The sequence below is a fragment of the Balaenoptera borealis genome, assembly GCF_965194805.1.
Source record: "Balaenoptera borealis genome assembly, chromosome: 8".
Taxonomy (NCBI): Eukaryota; Metazoa; Chordata; class Mammalia; order Artiodactyla; family Balaenopteridae; genus Balaenoptera; species Balaenoptera borealis.
Window position 1 is genome coordinate 112,063,162 of NC_138865.1, and position 19,206 is coordinate 112,082,367.

At 39.3% G+C, this 19,206-nt stretch overlaps 1 protein-coding gene and 1 long non-coding RNA gene across 5 annotated transcripts in view; one reads left to right on the top strand and one right to left on the bottom strand.

The window, feature by feature from the left end:
- The window catches only part of NR6A1 (nuclear receptor subfamily 6 group A member 1), a 217,182-nt gene that overhangs the window by 108,659 nt on the left and 89,317 nt on the right, over window positions 1–19,206 (bottom strand). The window lies entirely within an intron of this gene.
- The window catches only part of LOC309633951, a 55,137-nt gene continuing 36,006 nt past the window's right edge, over window positions 76–19,206 (top strand). Inside the window, exon 1 of the long non-coding RNA XR_014247780.1 lies at window positions 76–8,788. This is a non-coding gene — a long non-coding RNA (uncharacterized lncRNA). The remainder of the gene's footprint in view (window positions 8,789–19,206) is intronic.

Genomic DNA, 19,206 nt, shown 5'->3' on the forward strand with positions numbered 1-19,206 from the left:
ACAGGGAGTATACTGGAATTCTCTGTACTTTCCACTCAATTTGGAGGTGAACCTAAAGCTGCTCCAAAAATAAAGTTTATTAGTTAAATAAAATACATATGAAAGAAAAAATACTAATTTTCTAACTTTTCAAGTATTAATAGCTATTGCCTTTAGAAGCCTGGAGAAAAAAGGGTGGTAACAATTTTTACAAAGAAGAAAACCATATATTCACAATTTTTGAAGTTAAAAAAGGCTCCCTTAAAACTGCTTAAGTGAATTAATCCCTGCCATGTTTTGTCAGTGGGCACTTATGAATCTAATGGGAATGCTGACCATGTAAACTTCTAGAAAGTGTGTAATTTCAGTGGCAGGTATCTCCTGAACATGACCTCTCTATATATTTAAAAGGTTAATAGGGACTTTCTTGGTGGTCCAGTGGCTAAGACTGCGCTCCCAATACAGGGGGCCTGGGTTCAATCCCTGGGTCAGGGAACTAGATTCCACATGCCGCAGCTAAGACCCAGCGCAGCCAAATAAATAAATAAATATTTTTTAAAAATAATAAAGGTTAACAGACCTGCTTGGAGAGGCCTAGTAGTAATTACAAATGGTAAGTCAGGCCAAAACACTGGCCACCAATGGCCTGCCTCTGAACCATAGCCCTTGGGTTACCATATCCCTAGGTTCAGCCCTCTGTGACCTGGAATTCAGCTCTGGCTTCTTCCTGTGATACAGTCTGACCCCACGTGGGCTCAGCCCATAGCCAAGTACCTTTTTGCCCTACCACCTTCTGCCCAGTAACCATGTGGCTCTGGATCAGTGGATATTCCAAATCTCAACAGCCCTAGGTCCCTCAATGTTACAATCAGCTCCTGAAGATTTTGATGCCCTGAATTTTTAAATGATGTTGAAGTCACCATAACACAACTCTGAACTGAATCTCTTTTTAAAGTTAAAATGCTCAAGAATGATTTGATACTTTAAAGGGAAAAATGTCTGTCCTAAGGGGTATAGTCACCACCACCATTCTCTGAACACTGGCAATGCCCTTGAGGGGCACTGGAAGTGTGTTAGTGAAGATAGCAAATAGGTAATACAAAGAGACAGCTTTGGAGCCACACCAAAACAAAAACAAAATCCATACACACCAAAAACAAAACAAAACAAAACCCCACAAAAAACCTGAGTTAGATTACTGGCTCTGTCTTAGGAATCTTGAAGAAGCTACTTAACCTCTCTGTACCTCAGTTTTCCTCATTTGTATAAAGGAGGAAATGACAATGCCAACTTAGTAAGGATGTTATAAGAATTCAAAGTAACAGTTTTGCAAAGTCCCATCTTTACCCTTGATGTGATACATGGGAAGACAAAATGGGGGAGAAAAAGTAGGCCTTATCATATATCTAAAGAAATTATCCAAAATCCCTGCTTTAATTATATAATCAAATGACTAACACTGGACCAGTCTCTTCACAAAAAAATGAGCATTTTCTTGGCAGCCACAGGAGTAATGTTTTATGACCCATGCCTTCGACCCAATCCTACCCAGGTGATTTTACCCTTTTCCCTAGCAGACACTGGGGCACCTGACTATTTTTGCCTACCCAAGAAACAAGGAGGTCCAGAAGCTTTGGAGAGCCAACCCAGTTCAAGCCCCAAAGAGAAATAAACCTATGTCCAAGTCATGTCCAAGTCATGGCAGAAGAAAAAAAGGAAAAACAAAAACAAAAACAAAACCCAGCGGGTTAATAAAGGAAACTAGCAGAAGATTAAACTCCTGTTTTTCACTGAAAAGCAACTGCATAAAGACTAAAAACATGAATCTATACTGATTAAAAAAGTGTTGGAGGTGGGACTTCCCTCGTGGTGCAGTGGCTGAGAATCCGCCTGCTAATGCAGGGGACACGGGTTCAAGCCCTGGTCTGGGAAGATCCCACATGCCGCGGAGCAACTAGGCAGGCCCGTGAGCCACAACTACTGAGCCTGCACATCTGGAGCCTGTGCTCCGCAACAAGAGAGGCCACGATAGTGAGAGGCCCGCGCACCGCGATGAAGAGTGGCCCCCGCTTGCCATAACTAGAGAAAGCCCTTGCACAGAAACGAAGACCCAACACAGCCAAAAATAAATAAATAAAATTTTTTTAAAAAAGAATCATTTCTTCTCTCTGAGCCTCAATGTTTCTTTTCTGTAAAATATGGATAATACACAAAATAGTTTTTTGGGGCACTGTAACTGTTCTGTGTCCTGATTGTTCTGTATCCTAATTTTAAGAAATAAAAATAATAAATGAAAACAATAGGGATAATAACTTTCCCCTCACAGAATTGTCGTGAGAATTAAACTAAAACCTATGTCAAAAGGGCCTAGAGGGCTTCCCTGGTGGTGCAGTGGTTAAGAGTCTGCCTGCCAATGCAGGGCACACGGTTTTGAGCCCTGGTCCAGGAAGATCCCACATGTCGCAGAGCAACTAAGCCCATGCACCACAACTACTGAGCCTGCGCTCTAGAGCCCGAGCACCACAACTACTGAAGCCCATGCACCACAACTACTGAGTCTGTGCTCTAGAGCCCGAGCACCGTAACTACTGAAGCCCATGTGCCACAACTACTTAAGCCCACGCGCCTAGAGCCCATGCTCCGCAACAAGAGAAGCCACCGCAATGAGAGGTCCGTGCACTGCAACGAACAGTGGCCCCTGCTGCTGCAAGTGAAGAAAAGCCTGCATGCAGCAACAAAGACCCAACACAGCCAAAAAATAAATTAAATTAAATTAGATTAAAGCGGGGGGGAGAGGCGGGTAGAGCAGCAGTCCCCAACCTTTTTGGCACCAGGGACCAGTTTCCTGGAAGACAATTTTTCCACGGACCGGGGCGGGGGTGGGGGGGTGGAAATGGTTCAGGCGGTAATGCGACCGATGGGGAGTGATGGCAGCGGCAGATGAAGCTTTGCTTGCTCGCCCGCCACTCACCTCCTGCTGTGCAGCCTGGTTCCTAACAGGCCGTGGACCGAGGGTTACGGACCCCTGGCCTAGAGTACAGCGCATGGCTGGCTCATAGTAAACAACAGGCATTAATCCCCTACCCTTCCCCTTTGATATAGCCTTATCCTCCAGCGGGAGAGGAGGACATGATTTCTCCCTTCAGCAAAATTAACTCAACCAGTACCGTAACCAGGTCAGAAAACAGCAGGGCTGGACTCAAGACACTAGATATATTTCCTGTCTTGTATCTGAGCACTGACTCCAACTTACACTGCAACAGCTCGCTTTTGAGAGGCCACATTCTCACTCTCATAAGCTAAGTATCACACAGCTATTATTTTAAGAAGCCAAGATTAGCTCAGGGGTAGGCTGAGTAATGAGATACAAGTGCTTTGGGAAATCTGCTGGTTCCCAGTACAACTAATGAGTAATAACAACTGCATTCTGTCCAAGATATGGAAGACAACGCCAAGTGGCCAACAGGTCTTTGAAAAAGGCAGAGGACATGATCAGAGGAAGAATATTTCTGTCCCATCCTACAGCATCTGCTTTGAAAATTTACATTTTATATAATCATTATTAAAGGTCATTTATGGTGTTTCATTTTTGTTCAGTTTCACTGAAGATTATAATCACTAGAAAAACTATACAATGTGGTAACAAGGAAGGGCTTTGGAATCATTAGCAATAGTTTAAGTCCCAGCTCTGCTACTTCCTTGCTATGTGACAAATGACAAGTCATAACCTCTCCGAGCCTCAGATTTCTCCCGTACAATGTTTTTTCAAAGTTCAGATTGTCCCTTCAGTGGGTTTTAAAATCAATTTAGTGGCTTGTAAATAATATTTTTTAAGTAAAAAAAAAAAAAAAATCAGATGACTACATGTTAATAAGGACAAGTACTATACCATGAAAGTATGGTTTCAGATATAGATATTGATACATAGATATATATACAAATACATGTATAATGGATTACAATATAAAATATCTTTCTTACAGAGGATAATGGTCAAAACAATTTGAACGCAACTGACCTATAAAATGAAACTATCAAGTGTGTAACGTTATGTTCGTTATTTTTCACAGTATTTTAAAAAATCAAATAATATGGGATAAATGTTAGCAATTAACCCTACTAGAGTCAGAATATCTGAATACAACCTTATTTAAGAATACTGGGAAGGGGGGACTTTCCTGGTGGTCCAGTGGTAAAGAATCCGCCTTACAATGCAGGGGGCATGGGTTCAATCCCTGGTCAGGGAACTAAGATCCCACATGCCGCGGGGCAACTAAGCCTGCAGGCTGCAACTACTGAGCTCGTGCGCCTCAACTAGAGAGCCTGCATGCTGCAAACTACAGAGCCCACGCACCCTGGAGCCTGCGCGCCACAACTAGAGAAGAGAAAACCTGCACACCACAACTAGAGAGAAGCCCGCGTACCACAAAGAAGAGCCTGCACACTGCAACGGAAGATCTCGCATGCCTCAACGAAGATCCCACATGCCGCAACTAAGACCTGATGCAGCCATACATACATACATAAATAATCTTTAAAAAAAAAAAAAAAAAAGAATACTGGCAAACGGACTTCCCTGGTAGTCCAGTGGTAAAGAATCCGCCTTCCAACGCAGGGGACGCGGGTTCGATCCCTGGTTGAGGAACTAAGATCCCACATGCCACGGGGCAGCTAAGCCTGTGTGCCACAACTACTGAGCCAGCGCGCCTCAACTAGAAACAGAAAATAGAAGGAAGCCCGCACGCCACAGTGAAGAGCCCACGCACCTCAACAAATATCCTGCATGCCGCAACTAAGACCCGACACAGCCAAAAAATAAAAAGAATACTGGGAAAGTTCCTCTTTACTTGTCAATTTCAGATTCCCATCAGTATGCCCTTAAGTATATCATATAAATGAAACAGCCATCATCAACTGCCAAGAACACGTCCTTCAAAGTTACTGACACAGAAAGATCAGGTCTAATTAAGAACTGAATTTTAGCCTAAATTAATACAGAAAACCAGCATACAAAACCCTATCCACACAACAGTGATGTTGTGAAAACAACAAGAGACTCCTGTTGAATGAGCCCTCTTTGATGTGGAAAGAGCAATGAAACCAATGGTTGCCCCAGCATTCTTGTAAAAGAAGTATCATTCTGCTAGGACACCTAGAGCTGGCCACTAACATGTGAAAGCCTTGGCAAAGTCTCCAGCTTGGGAAGGACTCCAGTTAAAGGTAGTGTCAGGGGAATTCACTGGCAGGCCAGTGGTTAGGACTCTGTGCTTCCACTGCAGGGGGCACGGGAACTAAGATCCCGCATGCCTCCCAGAGTAGCCCAAAATAAATAAATAAATAAATTTAATTTAATTTTAAAAAAAAAAGGTAGTGTCAGGAGGACTCTTCTGCTTAAAACCTTCCAATCTCCTACCTTTGGGGAAAAATCCAAATTTCTTATCACAGCTCACAAGGCCCTACATGATAGGATCCCATCCTACCTCTCCAACATTATCTCCTACCTGCGTTCACTCCACTTTAGCCATGCTACTTTTTCTGCTCCTCAAACACACCAAACTCAATCCTATCTTAGAACTCATATCTCGTTCTCGTTGCTCAGATCACACTTCTTTTAGCTCTTTATCCTCTAGGATTCTTCTTGTCATCGTTTGGCTCTCAGCTTGTATATTTTACTTCCTCAGAGAAGCATTCCTGGGTATTTCCTCATTTAAGGAGTCCCTCATCCAAATCTACCCCCAAGTCATTGTCCATCATCACATTACCCTATTTTATTTTCCTCATAGCATGGTTTCCTGTTTTACTTTATATTACTTTGTAAACTTATTTTTCTGTCTCCTCACTAGCATGCAAGATCCATAAGAATCTGTTCTGGTTTATTCTTGACTCACCCTAGCACCTAGAACAGTATCATTCATATATGTAGGAGGAACATCGATGCATTCGTTCTAGTGCATTCATTTAACTGCACTTTCAAAATAACCTAAGAAAGAGAATTTATATACATACACAGGAATATCTGTGAACTGAGTTCAACAAGGGGTTGTTCAGCTAAAGATCTATAACGTGCAAAGCTTTCCTCTGAGTATCCACTCATGAACCATCTCTATCACAGGGCTATAGCTCCTGATGCCTAATGAAAGAATCTCTGATTTGGAATCAATGCTTAGCCTTAATCTCCTGCTTCCAAACCCACTGATCATCACCTCACTATGGAGTTTGCATAATGGCTCTGGAGCCAAAAGAGACAAGGGTTCAAATCTCAGTTGTATCTTTTACATGCTGTGAGGTCCTGAACAAGTTATCTATTAAATGAATATAACAATACTTATCTCAGAGTTGTTTTGAAAGTTAAACAATGTATATAAAACATCTGTCACAGTGTCTTGCCTATAATAAAAATCCAATAAAATTAGCTATTATTCTATTATTATTCATTAATTCACTTTTTTTTCCAACTAATTTTTATTGATGTCTACTTCCTAAACAAGAGGCACAGGCACAATTCAAAAGGAATTTACTACAGTCCTTGCCCAGGAAGAGCTCACAGTGTAATAGGAAAAGATAAACCCATAAAAAATAAATAGAGAAGAATTATGTTTTAAGTCTCATCCAAGACGGCTGAAAAGAATCTGCCCTTCTCTAGCAAATCTGGTATTAGGGCCTAGTTAGTCTCTAAAGTTAAAAGGCATACCAAAACCCTTCCAACTGATAAAATGGAATAGCTTTTAAGATGGGTCAGAACAGCTCTGCAAAGATGCCCCCACAAGATTACAAGAAGAATGGTCAAGAATGATTGTCTTAATAGCCAAAAGGTGTGAGCAACTAAGTGTCCATCGACAGATGAAAGGATAAACAAAATGTGGTCTACACGTACAAAGGAACGGAATATTATTCAATCTTAAAAAGGAAGGAAATTCTGACACATGCTACAACATGAATGACCCTAGAGGACATTAAGCTAAGTGAAGTAACCCAGTCACAAAAAGACAAGTACTGTATGATTCTACTTCTATGAGGTATCTTGAATAGTCAAATTCATAGAGACAGAAAGAATGGTGGTTGCCAGGGGCTGGGGGAGGAAGGAATAAGAAGTTAATGTTAGGTACAGAGTTTCAGTTTGGGGAAATAAAAATATTCTGGAGATAGGTAGTGGGGATGATTATACAACAATGTGAATGTACCTAATGCTACAGACTACAGACGTTAAAATGGTAAATTTTACTTTACGTATATTTTACCACAATTTAAAGAAAAAAAGGAATGATTGTTCTGTAGTTTACAGAAAAGAGAGGGTGTGCATCCCTTCTTTTCTGACTTTGATCATTGTTATATCCCATAGCATATCAACCCAGCTTCTCCAGGTTAAGACAAGAGAAAAATTCCTGGGCAGTCCCCATATGCAGGATGCTGTGTAACATCTAAGAAATTACAAATACTTAAACATCCAAACCCAGAATTTACAGCAAAATAGACAGGCGCTATACACTGACCATGGATTTATTTCCACAAGTGTAAGAGAGGCAGAAAATGAACCAAAGTATTTATATGTCTAAACACCACTTTAGGATTATATAAGCTAATTCCTTTATTGCTTCAAATTTTTAAAAAACAGTGTTAATTTGCGTTAAACAAAGCAACTTTCATATACTAAACAAAAATGTCACAACCGACAGTCCAAATAATGGCCTCATTTCCTAGTGGCCCAGAAAGACAGGAAATAATCCCAAGGACCCTAGTTCAGACAGACTAGAGAGAGTAGACTGTGGCTATCTTGCATAAAGGCTATGTCACAGTTCAATGGGATCCTATACTTTGGTAGCTTCCCCCCAGCAGTCCCCTATGTGACTAAGGACTAGGATAAGAGTGACAGCTTCACAAAGGCGATAAGAGATAAAGCTTCTTCCTAGCACATTCAAAGACTCCAGAATCCAAAACTTAACTTCTCTGCTGTCCATCCATCCAATTTTCATTAACAGCAATTTGTAGCATCTAGGAAGCTTCAAAGTCAAATGCTACCTTTATTTTTACCTTATCAAACCCACAAAATCACGGCCAGGGTGTGGTCTGGACATGGGCCTTGGTTAAGATCACAAAAATTCTCAAATCAAATAATTGGGTTAAGTTAGAGCAAAGTTCATCAACAATAAGATGACAGAATTCAGGCAAAGTCGGCTTCCTTCTTGCATTTCAGGAAGGCTAGCATTGCTCCTAATACTAGTACATAGGTGTAAGTAACCTCTGAGTGGGTAATGCCACCAAACAAAAGCAACACCTTCAAAGTCTCTCTCAGTGACTAGAGGCAGCCAGACACTCAAACTGCCAGTCCTGAATTACGGCCTCTGAATGGTGAGGGCTTCACATTTCACTGATCAGGGCACAGCCCAATCAGAAGACAAACCCCTGCACTGCCAGGGACCAGCAAATCCGCTTTCTTCCAGTGTGCACATGACTGAATGTGCTTCTGTCCATCATCTGGGTCATATATAGTTCAATGCGAGCTGAGCAGACAGGGCTGCAAGGAAATCTGGCGCGGTTCAATACCTCATCTAGTCTGGGTTCCAGTATCTAATTTTTTTTTACTGACAAACTCATTTCTCTACCGGGACAGGATGCTGTGCTGGCTGGGAGTTCCATTTCTACAGCAAGAATCCTATCTGGAAACAGAGAAGTTGTCCTCTAAGCCACAGCAGCTCGAACTTTTTTGATTGTTGTTGCTGCTTTCTCCCATCACCCCCACCCCCTTTTGACAAAGATCCAACTGTAAAAAGTCTTACGTAACAGTTCAGGACTACTTCGGTTCTTTTACTGGGTAAGCACTTTCAATTTTTTTTTTTTTTTTTTTTTAACTAAAAACCATTTTAACATTGAATCTGTTGAGAGGCTTGACTAAAATCTTTTAAGTAATTTGTGTGGTGAAATACTGTCAGTGGATTTTTTAGTCTCATTTCTGCACGTGCTCCTTTGTTCTCAGAACAGAAGCTTTTTATACACACCCCATAACGCAGCTGGAGAGAGTTATGAAGTCAGTTATTATAAGGAACACAAAGGTTGCTTTGCATTCTTTGCCTTTAGATAATTAATTTTGTATTTGTTTTCTTAAAACGAAGTATTAAAGAAGAGAGAAAGTGAATAAACAAAAGAATAAACTGTTGAAGAATCTAGCAAAGTTTGAAGTTTTTACCACCTTTTTTCTATCTGTAGTTTTGTGTGGCCAAACACTTGTGCTGCCTGGGGCGGTGGGGGTAGAGGCAAGCGTAGACAGAGAGGAACTAAGCCAGACATGGACAAAGGCATGAGCCAAAACCAGACAGTCCTGGCCGTTCGATAGGCCAGCAGTGGGTGAGACAGGTCAGCCAGCTGCAGGGGCGGGAGAGGGGGGAAAGGGGCATGGATGTGTGAGGTGCTCATGCGTGCGATCGTGACTAGATTCTGAAACTGCCAGCCATTTTCCCAGCTATGCTTTGTGCAATCTAAAGGAATGCATCTCCTCTGAAGCAGTCTTGCCAGAGCCCAGTGATAGCGAGGAGTGTGATAAATACCACAACATATGTAATCAGAAAATACTGGGATCTGGGGTGGGCAAAAGGGAATGCAGAGGGTGTGGAAATTTTTTAGTGATCTGGAATGTGTTGAGTGACAGGAAGTGCCCCAAGCTCTCCCCCCCTCAACTCTTCTCAGTCGCGCCTGCTTTTGTCTAACTCTTGTAATCTACACACTACTGCTTACAAAGCTGTCTGAGTTTAAGACAAAAAGAAACATAAAAGGCTCTCCCGTTCCACAGTACCTGCAATATGGAAGGAATGTGAAAAGCATGGCCCTTTAAGCCTGTGGACATTTTTTCAGGTATACAGGAGAAAGATAATATAACAATTTTCTAAGGATAATGAGAATTATGAATTATAGTCAAGCTTCCAAATCTAATTTTTAAAATCCTGATTGTGCTATACTTACAAATGCTTAAGTTGGTTCCTAATTTGAAGGAGGCTTGTTTGTTTGGTTAATACATCGCATTTTAAGTTGTTTCTATTTTCTCTGTATAAATTTGTGCTTTGGGAGGAAAAAAATGCAAATAAGTAGGATGCTCTGAAAAAAAGGAGATTTTTCCCTTCAATGGTTGGAAAGCATTTTAAAGGGTTGGTTTCTTGGAAAAAGCAGCTCCCTCTCTCTCATTTTTGCATGTATGCTATAAAGATAACTTTATGCCATTATAAATGTAAGGTAGAAAACTTTTGACAGAAAAAAATAGTGTTCTAAGCGAAAAACAACTTAGCATTTTCCCAAACTTCCATATTATCAACAGAAACACTAAAACTTAAGAGAAAAGTAGCCAAATAGTTGAATGGCTAAGTCTACTTTTGGAAGATGAAATGGAAAATTAAGTGTGAATAAAATGATACTTGGGAATGTTTCTACCTCCTACTACAAAAGATGTTAGTGGTCAGCCCAGGAGTTAATCTTTCCTAGTGTGGCTCTGAGCCTTCATGCCGAGCAGACGTTATTCACATGACGATTCGAAAAGTCCATTCATATATCTCACTACCTGGATTTGAATAGAAACCAGACAGCAATTCTTTGGTTCCAGCCACCATTCGCCCCACTGGACAATAGCGATTTGTTAGCACAGAGTCACAGGCTGTGGGACACAAAGCTTGGAGCTGCAGAAAGATGGGGGATTCAGAGAACAGGAAATTACAGGCCCGATGCACTCCTGGCAGCTCTAAGAATACAAAAAAAAAAAAAAAAAAGGCAACACAGTGATGCCATGTTTAAGAGCTACTTCTAGCATTTTTAACCACCTCCAATGTCATAAAAGCTCTATTGTTGGAGTATATAAAGTCACGAGTTCCATGTGCTCTCTTTTCTCACTACAGCGAACTTCATTCAATGCCTTGGCATAGTCAGAAAAATCAAAAGCACCCAGAGTCGATTAGTGGTGAGCTCTGATAGAAAGGAGAGGAGCATTTTACAACTAAAATGACAGAGAAAAATATGCTACTTAGTAACATATAAGAAAATTAATATATTTTACAATAAAATTAATATATTTTACAAATTATTTCACAAGGCCAGACAATCAAAACGAAACCAAATCTATCAAGACTCCAGGGAAATGAATTTTTCTTCAAAATATCATATGAAATCTACTATTTAATTCCATCAAAAGTTTCTTCAGAAAACACATATCAATTTAAAAACGAATCTTACACAGAACATTTCTGAGTTCTGGGTTGTACTTTCCAAAACAAAGAACTAAAATCAAAGCCCTGAGGATTTATTTTGAAATATTAGAAAGGAAAACTAAATTTTCTTTTGTTGGTTATCAAATTATTATAGCTCCCTGGCTAAATTTAGAAACTGTCTCTACTTCCCTCTCTTTAGATATAAAAAATGAAATTAATGGACATTCTAGGTGAGGGGAGAGGGATAATTCTCCAGTCTCAATAAGCAGTGGAAAACAGTACATGGGTTCCTGTCCAGGCCCTCAAGCCTCAACCTGAGCATCAAGGGGCCAGAATGGTGTCCATTTCAACAGGAGTAGCCCCTGCACAAGAAAGCTGTAAATGGTTTTGTTCTTCTGTGATCCATTAGCAAACACAAGTCCCAAATGATATCATACCTGAAATACTCATCAAATGAGATCATGAATAATCAAAAAGTGCTTTGGAAATATGAACTGTTCTACTCTATTTGGTCCTATGGCTTTAGGATAAACACATGCCAAATTTTATGTTGCTGGAAAACCAATCAGCAACTTTTAAACTACTAATTATTGGATTTCCTCAAATTCTATTACTCATCAAACACAAGAATCAATTACTACCTCAAACTGTGCTATAATCACATGTGGCTATTTTTATTTGAATTTAAATTAGTCAAAATTAAATAAAATTCAGAATTTGGTTCCACAGTTGCACTAGCTACATTTCAAGCACTCAACAGCCCCACGTAACTAGTGGCTATTATACCGGACAATGCAGAAACTGGACATTTCCAACTGCAGGAAGTTCTATTGGACAGTACTGATCTAGAGCATATTTATATCCAGAACACCTGTTTTCAACTGCACATCCAGCTAGACATGAAAGAAAGTGATCTCTAAGCAAAAAATACAATGACAAGACAAGGTAGCTAGCACTACAATACTTGAGAGATGTCTAAAAAGGCATTTTGAAAACAAAGGTTTCATTTTTTTCCTTGGTCTGTAATAAAGGTTATGAAGAATATTAAGACGGTAACGGCAGACAGGTAGCAGTGGCCAGAGTAATTAAAATGTTCCAGAATGGTATTCAGTGTTATGACTACATGTCAACCTCCAAATCTACCATCAAATAATCAGACATGATAAACATGAATATGAGGTTCTTCAATTTGGATGCATTCTCAACCCATCCTATGCCTGCTAGGCGCAAGAAACTGGGTCTTAGGGTCAAGTGGACATGGGTTGGAATCCTGGCTCTGTCACTTATTTACTATGTGATCCTGAATAAGTCACTTCCTCTCTTTGTCTCAGACTTCTCATGTATAAACCACAAATATTAATGCCTTCCTGACAGTCGTTTTAAGGTTCAAGGATCATATATATAAAAGATCTTGAACTGCTCCTGGCACATTGGAAAACACCTTGGAAATGTCAATTCTGTGAAAACACAGTAAGGGCTTGAGGTTCAATTCATTGTCTGAGACTCTTCCCAAACACAGAGAATGGAAATAGAAGGGTTCCAGGCTGATTTACAGCACAGGCCATTCTCTGTTTAAATTTTAATTAAAACAAACATGAAGATGAAAGCTGTCAACACTGCACAAAGAATCTCACAAAGTCTTAGAAACAGAAATATTAGATGAACTGATTGAATGAATATAGGAAAATTATCATTTGAAAAGTGAGGTGGAACATCAGATTTTAATATCATGAGTTATATTTAATACTGATACTAATTTAATGCTATTACGTGTATAAGAATCATTTTCTTAAATTAAGAAATAATATTTCCTGGAGACTTTTTTGGAATAAGCTTTCTACTAATTCTTCTTGGTGATTAAAACAGAAACATGAAAATTCTAATATTACCTATGACTAAGAAATTAAAATAGCCTCCTGCAGGTATGGGAAAGAAAATTCATGTCTTTTAAAATCAAAGCCATACACTTGAAACTAACACAACATTGTAAATCAACTATACTCCAATAAAAATTTTTAAAAATAAAATAAAACCAAAGCCATAGAAGGAGTTCCTAGGCAAGATCTGTACTACATCTGTACACTCATTTTAAAGTTGAAAGTAATCTAGCAGAAACTAGAAAAAGTAGGTGTTTCTTAATGATGATGCCAAATAACTGAAAAATGTTGAACATGCCACAAAATCTTTTCAGAGTACGAAAGGCAAGAGATTTTCCAAAGCAAACAGCAGAACAACATATAGGGGAGATAATGTGGTACAGTGTAAAATCTGAAAAGGTAGGTTCATAATCCCAGAAACTGGCTGGATTAGATATGACATGAAATTTTAGCTCTGCCACTATCTACCTAGGCGATTTTTAACAAAGTCACTTCCAAGTCTTTGTTACCAGTGGTGGTCCAAAAAACGTATCTATACTGGAGGCTAAATGACAGATAGCAATTTCGATTTGCAAGAGGGTATTCAAAATACTTATCAAGCACAGTGCTAGACCCAGGTTGAATGATGAACAAAATAGATACAGAAGTTGCCCTCTTGGAGATGATAAGCTATTAACTGAGATAACCATGGCTAGAGGCCATCTCATTTAAAAAATGGTAGGGATCTGAGTTCAGAAACTTTGAGAATGGACCCAATGATTTGGAGAAACTGCCGTGCCATCCTTCGAAGCTGAACTAACATAGTTCATAAGAATATGAAAGAAGGTACACCCTCAGCTCCGTTTGATTCAAGCGAAGAGAGATGCTAAACTACAAGACCTTAATGGATTTCAAGCCATTATGGAAACAAAATACTGGGTTGGCCAAAAAGTTCCTTCGGTTTTTTAAATAAAAATAAAAGACATTTTTCATTTTCACCAAGAACTTTATTGAACAACGTATTCACCGTTTTGTTCCACTACCTTCTGCCATTTTTCAGGCAACTTTGTAATTCCATCTTCCCAAAACTTTTTAATCTTTTTGAGCAAAGAACTGTTCCAGGTGCCTTTTACAGTCTTCCACGGAATTGAAATTTTTTCCATTAAGAGAATTTTGTGGGATTTCCCTGGTGGCGCAGTGGTTAAGTCTCCGCACTCCCAATGCAGGGGCCCAGGTTCAATCTCTGGTCAGGGAACTAGATCCCACATGCGTGCCGCAACGAAGAGTTCGCATGCCTCAACTAAGGAGCTGGCAAGCCACAACTAATGAGCCCGCCTGCCGCAACTAAGACCCGGCGCAACCAAATAAATAAACATTTTTAAAAACAACAAATTTAAAAATTAAGAAAAAGAGAGAATTTTGTAAAGACCAAAATAAACGGAAATCCGAAGGTGCAATGTCTGGTGAATACGGCAGATGAATCAGAACTTCCCAGCCAGCTGTAACAGTTTTTGCCTGGTCATCAAAGAAACATGCGGTCTTGTGTTATCCTGATGGAAGATTATGCGTTTTCTGTTGACTAATTCCAGATGCTCTTCATCGGGTGCTGCTTTCAGTTGGTCTCATTGGGAGCAGTACTTGTTGGAATTCATCGTTTGGTTTTCCAGAAGGAGCTCATAATAGAGGACTCCCTTCCAATCCCACCATATACATAACATCACCTTCTTTGGATGAAGACCAGCCTTTGGTGTGGTTGGTGGTGGTTCATTTCGCTTGCCCCACAATCTCTTCTGTTCCACATTATTGTACACTATTCGTTTTTCATCACCCGTCACAACTGGTTTTAAAAACGGAATGTTTTTCTTATGTTTAAGTAGAGAATTGCATGTGGAAATATGGTCAAAAAGGTTTTTTTTGCTTAACTCATGTGGAACCCAAACGTCAAAGCAATTGACATAACCAAGCTGGTGCAAATGGTTTTCAATGCTCGAATTGGATATTTTGAGTATGTCAGCTATCTCCCGCGTGGTGTAACGTTGATTGTTCTCAATTAATGTCTCAATTTGATCAACTTCAACTGGTCTACCCGACCGTGGAGCATCGTCCAGCGAGAAATCTCCAGCATAAAACTGCGCAAACCACTTCTAACACGTTCGATCAGTCACAGCACCTTCTCCACACAATGCACAAATCTTTTTTTGCGTTTCAGCTGCATTTTTACCTTTCTTAAAATAATAAAGCATAATATGCTGAAAATGTTGCTTTTTTCTTCCATCTTCAATATTAAAATGGCTACATAAAAATTCAATTTTGACAAGCTGTTTTTTTAAATGCACGCTGATACGAAAGCTGTCACAATACAATCTAACAAAATTGTTTCGAATGCGGTTAAAGACAACTAAGCGCTACTAGAACCATCTTACAGAAGAAACCGAACGAAATTTTTGGCCAACCCAACACCTTCAAACAAACATAGGGTGGTTTTGGTTTCACAGTGACCATTACTCAGATCTGTGGCGAACCACTATCTCATACAAAAATTCAGTCTCCTTTTGATAGGTGATGATTAAAAACAAGAAAATTTCTGGAGGAGAAAGAGTTAAGGGTATCTGAACACTGAAAAACAATCCAGGAGCAGACCGTGATACACTGAAGCATTAGATGTGACACATATTTCCTTCACTCCCTTCCCTAAGACTAAATTCTTAGCACTTACCATTTCCTTTAATGGCGCATGCTATGACATCATGACCACACAGCTAGCTAGTACTCAACCCATGACTCAGCTAGCTCTTAGCAACCAAGAATATTTCAGACATGGATGATAAACATGAAAAGAAGGCAGGGCTAGGGCTAGAGTCACAACCGGGCTTCTGTAACAATTTATCGTACAAACTAGTACCATGTCTATGAGGTATCTAAATATTAACCTCTCTTCCAATTGGAATTTAGTCTTTGTTGTCATAGGACTATATAAGAAGTTGCTGTTAACAATAAAGTATCTCCATATACCACAATGGCACAATGTTATCTCCACAGAATCTGAGGCTCCCAGTACCTAAATCCCAATCAAGAAATTCCCATTCTGGTTCCTTGACACTTACAGAACTTGGGTTTCCACACAGATTTTTTTTCCCCACCAGCAAGGACTCAATATCACGTGTATTTTGCTTTTCCTTTGTTCACTGAATATCAAAGTCAAGTGGAAAAGAGAGCTGGCAAATGTACTCCGAACAAATTAGACAGTTAAATCAAAAAGGAGGCTCCCAATCTGGTCATCTGTTACTATGACCTAGATTTTGTTAGAAGTATCTCCATTTGGCTTTCTAATAGCATTACATTTTATCAGGCTCACTTCTATGTATAATCCTATATTACTAGAACAGACAATCTCTTCTGCTTGGCCACTTAAAAGCTTCTAGGTATATAGTTCATTCTTTCAAAGGCTATCTGTTGAATGCTTAGTATATGCCAAGCGTTGTTGTAGGCACTGAATATACAATAGCAAACAAGACAAAGGTCCTGTCCTTCAGCATCGTAGTCACAAAGATTGGAATCCAGTCTCAGCTTAAGCACTCACCGACTGCGTGACCCAAGACAAATCTGCCTCTCTGAACCTTAGATACCTCCTCTAGGAGAAAAAAGGGAAAATAATACTACTTCAAAGAACTGCTGTAAAAAATATGTTTGTCAGTGTCTAGCATAGTGCCTGGAATACCACAAATGTTTGACAAACATAGCTAAAGTTTTACAAATAGTGGATATTACTATTAACCATTCTGCTTTTATATCCATGTATATGAGAATCACTCTAGTTTTAAAAAAAAATAACAGGTTTCAAAGGCTTATGTATATCTAAAATATTTATTTCAGATATTAAGAGCTAAGCAGAGTAAGATCCACTAATGGATGAACTGCTACTTCTGATTATTGAAAAGTTTCTGGCTGTATATGCTAAACACAAGATAGCAAGAATACTATGAGAAAAATACTGTGAGAAAAATACTTTGAAGTTGGGATGTTAATGGTGAAATGGATCACTGCACTCACACAGATTTCAAAAGGTAGAGCACTTTATCTCCAGCAGTATTACTATTTCAGTTTATTTAATCAGAAATTGTATAGAAGAAACGTAACTAAAATTTGGAGGGACTTCCCTGGTGGTGCAGTAGTTAAGAATCCGCCTGCCAATGCAGGGGACACGGGTTTGATCCCTGGTCCGGGAAGATCCCACATGCCGCGGAGTAACTAAGCCCGTGCGCCACAACTACTGAGCCCGTGTGCTGCAACTACTGAAGCCCGCGCGTGCCCTAGAGCCCCTGCTCCGCAAAAAGAGGAGCCACCCCAATGAGAAGCCCGCGCACCGCAATGAAGAGTAGCCCCCGCTCACCACAACTAGAGAAAGCCTGCGCGCAAGCAACGAAGACCCAACACAGCCAAAAAAAAAAAAAAAGATTTGGATTCTCAAGTCTACCATAGCCATCAAGCAGGGCAAAGAAAGTATGTCTTTCCCCTAAAGATCATTATGGAAGTCTCAGAGAAAGAAATGTCTCTGAAAGAAAATTCCTGGTTGACTATAGTGATATACTTTATAAAATAACTTATTTTTTCATCTTATAAAAATAGTATGCTTACTGAAGATAGACTGAGAAGCACAAAAAATATGAAGACAAAAAGTTATTCATAATCTAAAAAAAAGTTATTCATCATCCCACTATCTAAAGATAACCACTGTCAATAAATTTCCCTCTAGTCTTGTTTTGTAGTTATCTATTAGTGATTTTTAAAATACCAGGAGTTTTTGTCATTATATTCGTAACACCTGATCTATATAGAAAATTTGAATAAAAAAAATGTAAAGAAAATTTGTCACCTATAACCCCACTTACAGAGAAAATTCTTATTAATATCTTGGTGTAGTTCATATACAATGGAATCAATTCTTTATATACAATTTTATATTCTAATTTGTTCCCTTATAAGCATTTTTTAAAGTCTGTAAAAATGACTTTTTTTTAGATATCCAGGTGATTTCCAGTTATTTTCTATTATAAATAATACTGTAGTGAACATATTTATACAGAAATCACTAACTACATTTCTGATAATTTTTTTAGTTTGACCAATTTACACTCCTACTAACAGGAACTGATAGCGCCTGTCTAACGCTAAGCTCATGAACACTGAGAATGTGCTATACATAATTAGCTGGTACCCAAATATAATAAAGTTTCCATTTCTTCAATAATGAAAAAAGAAGAGTTCTAAAGGAAAATTCAAAGTGAAATAAGGACAGGAAAATAGAAGAATCTCCCTAGTAAGATAAATTATACACCCTTGAAAATGATAGTCAGTTGACAGAAATCTTGAAAACCTTCCAAAAGGATACAGGGAAGTTGAACATTAGGCTCCCCAAATCTCAGAAGTAAAAACAAATCAAATCAAATCACTCTATCTTGTAGATGTGTTCATTACTTGGAAACAATGACATGAATCAAGAATTAATCCCACCTTTGGGAGAAAAACAACATGGAAAACTGTGGTGATAAATTAAAATGCACAAAATCAGTATTTTCACATCTGAATTATTTTCAAATTTTAGGAGTGAGCAAAGAGCATTAACTATGGATATAAATTTTTGGTTTCCCAAATTTATAATAGAAATTACTATAAATTCTTTTTTTTTTCTTTTTTTGGCTGCGTTGGGTCTTCGTTGCTGCACACGGGCTTTCTTTAGTTGTGGTGAGCGGGGGCTACTCTTCCTTGCGGTGCACGGGCTTCTCATTGCGGTGGCTTCTCTTGTTGCGGAGCATGGGCTCTAGGCTTCAGTAGTTGCGGCACATGGGCCCTAGAGTGTGTGGGCTTCAGTATTGTGGCATGCTGGCTTAGTTGCTCGGCAGCATGTGGGATCTTCCCGGACCAGGAATCAAACCCGTGTCCCCTTCAATGGCAGGCAGATTCTTAACCACTGTGCCACCAGGGAAGTCCTATAAATTCTTACCAAGACAAGAAAATAACCAATAATATCACTTATTCAACAAAGCTTTACTGAATGACAACTTTGTTTCAGGTACTCTTTTGTATAAGAAGAGATCCAAAGTCATTAAAAAGAGTTCTTTCCTCAAAAAGCTTGCCTTTAGTATGCTTCCCAATCTGGCCCTCTTACATCACGTAACATTTGCCCTGCCTAA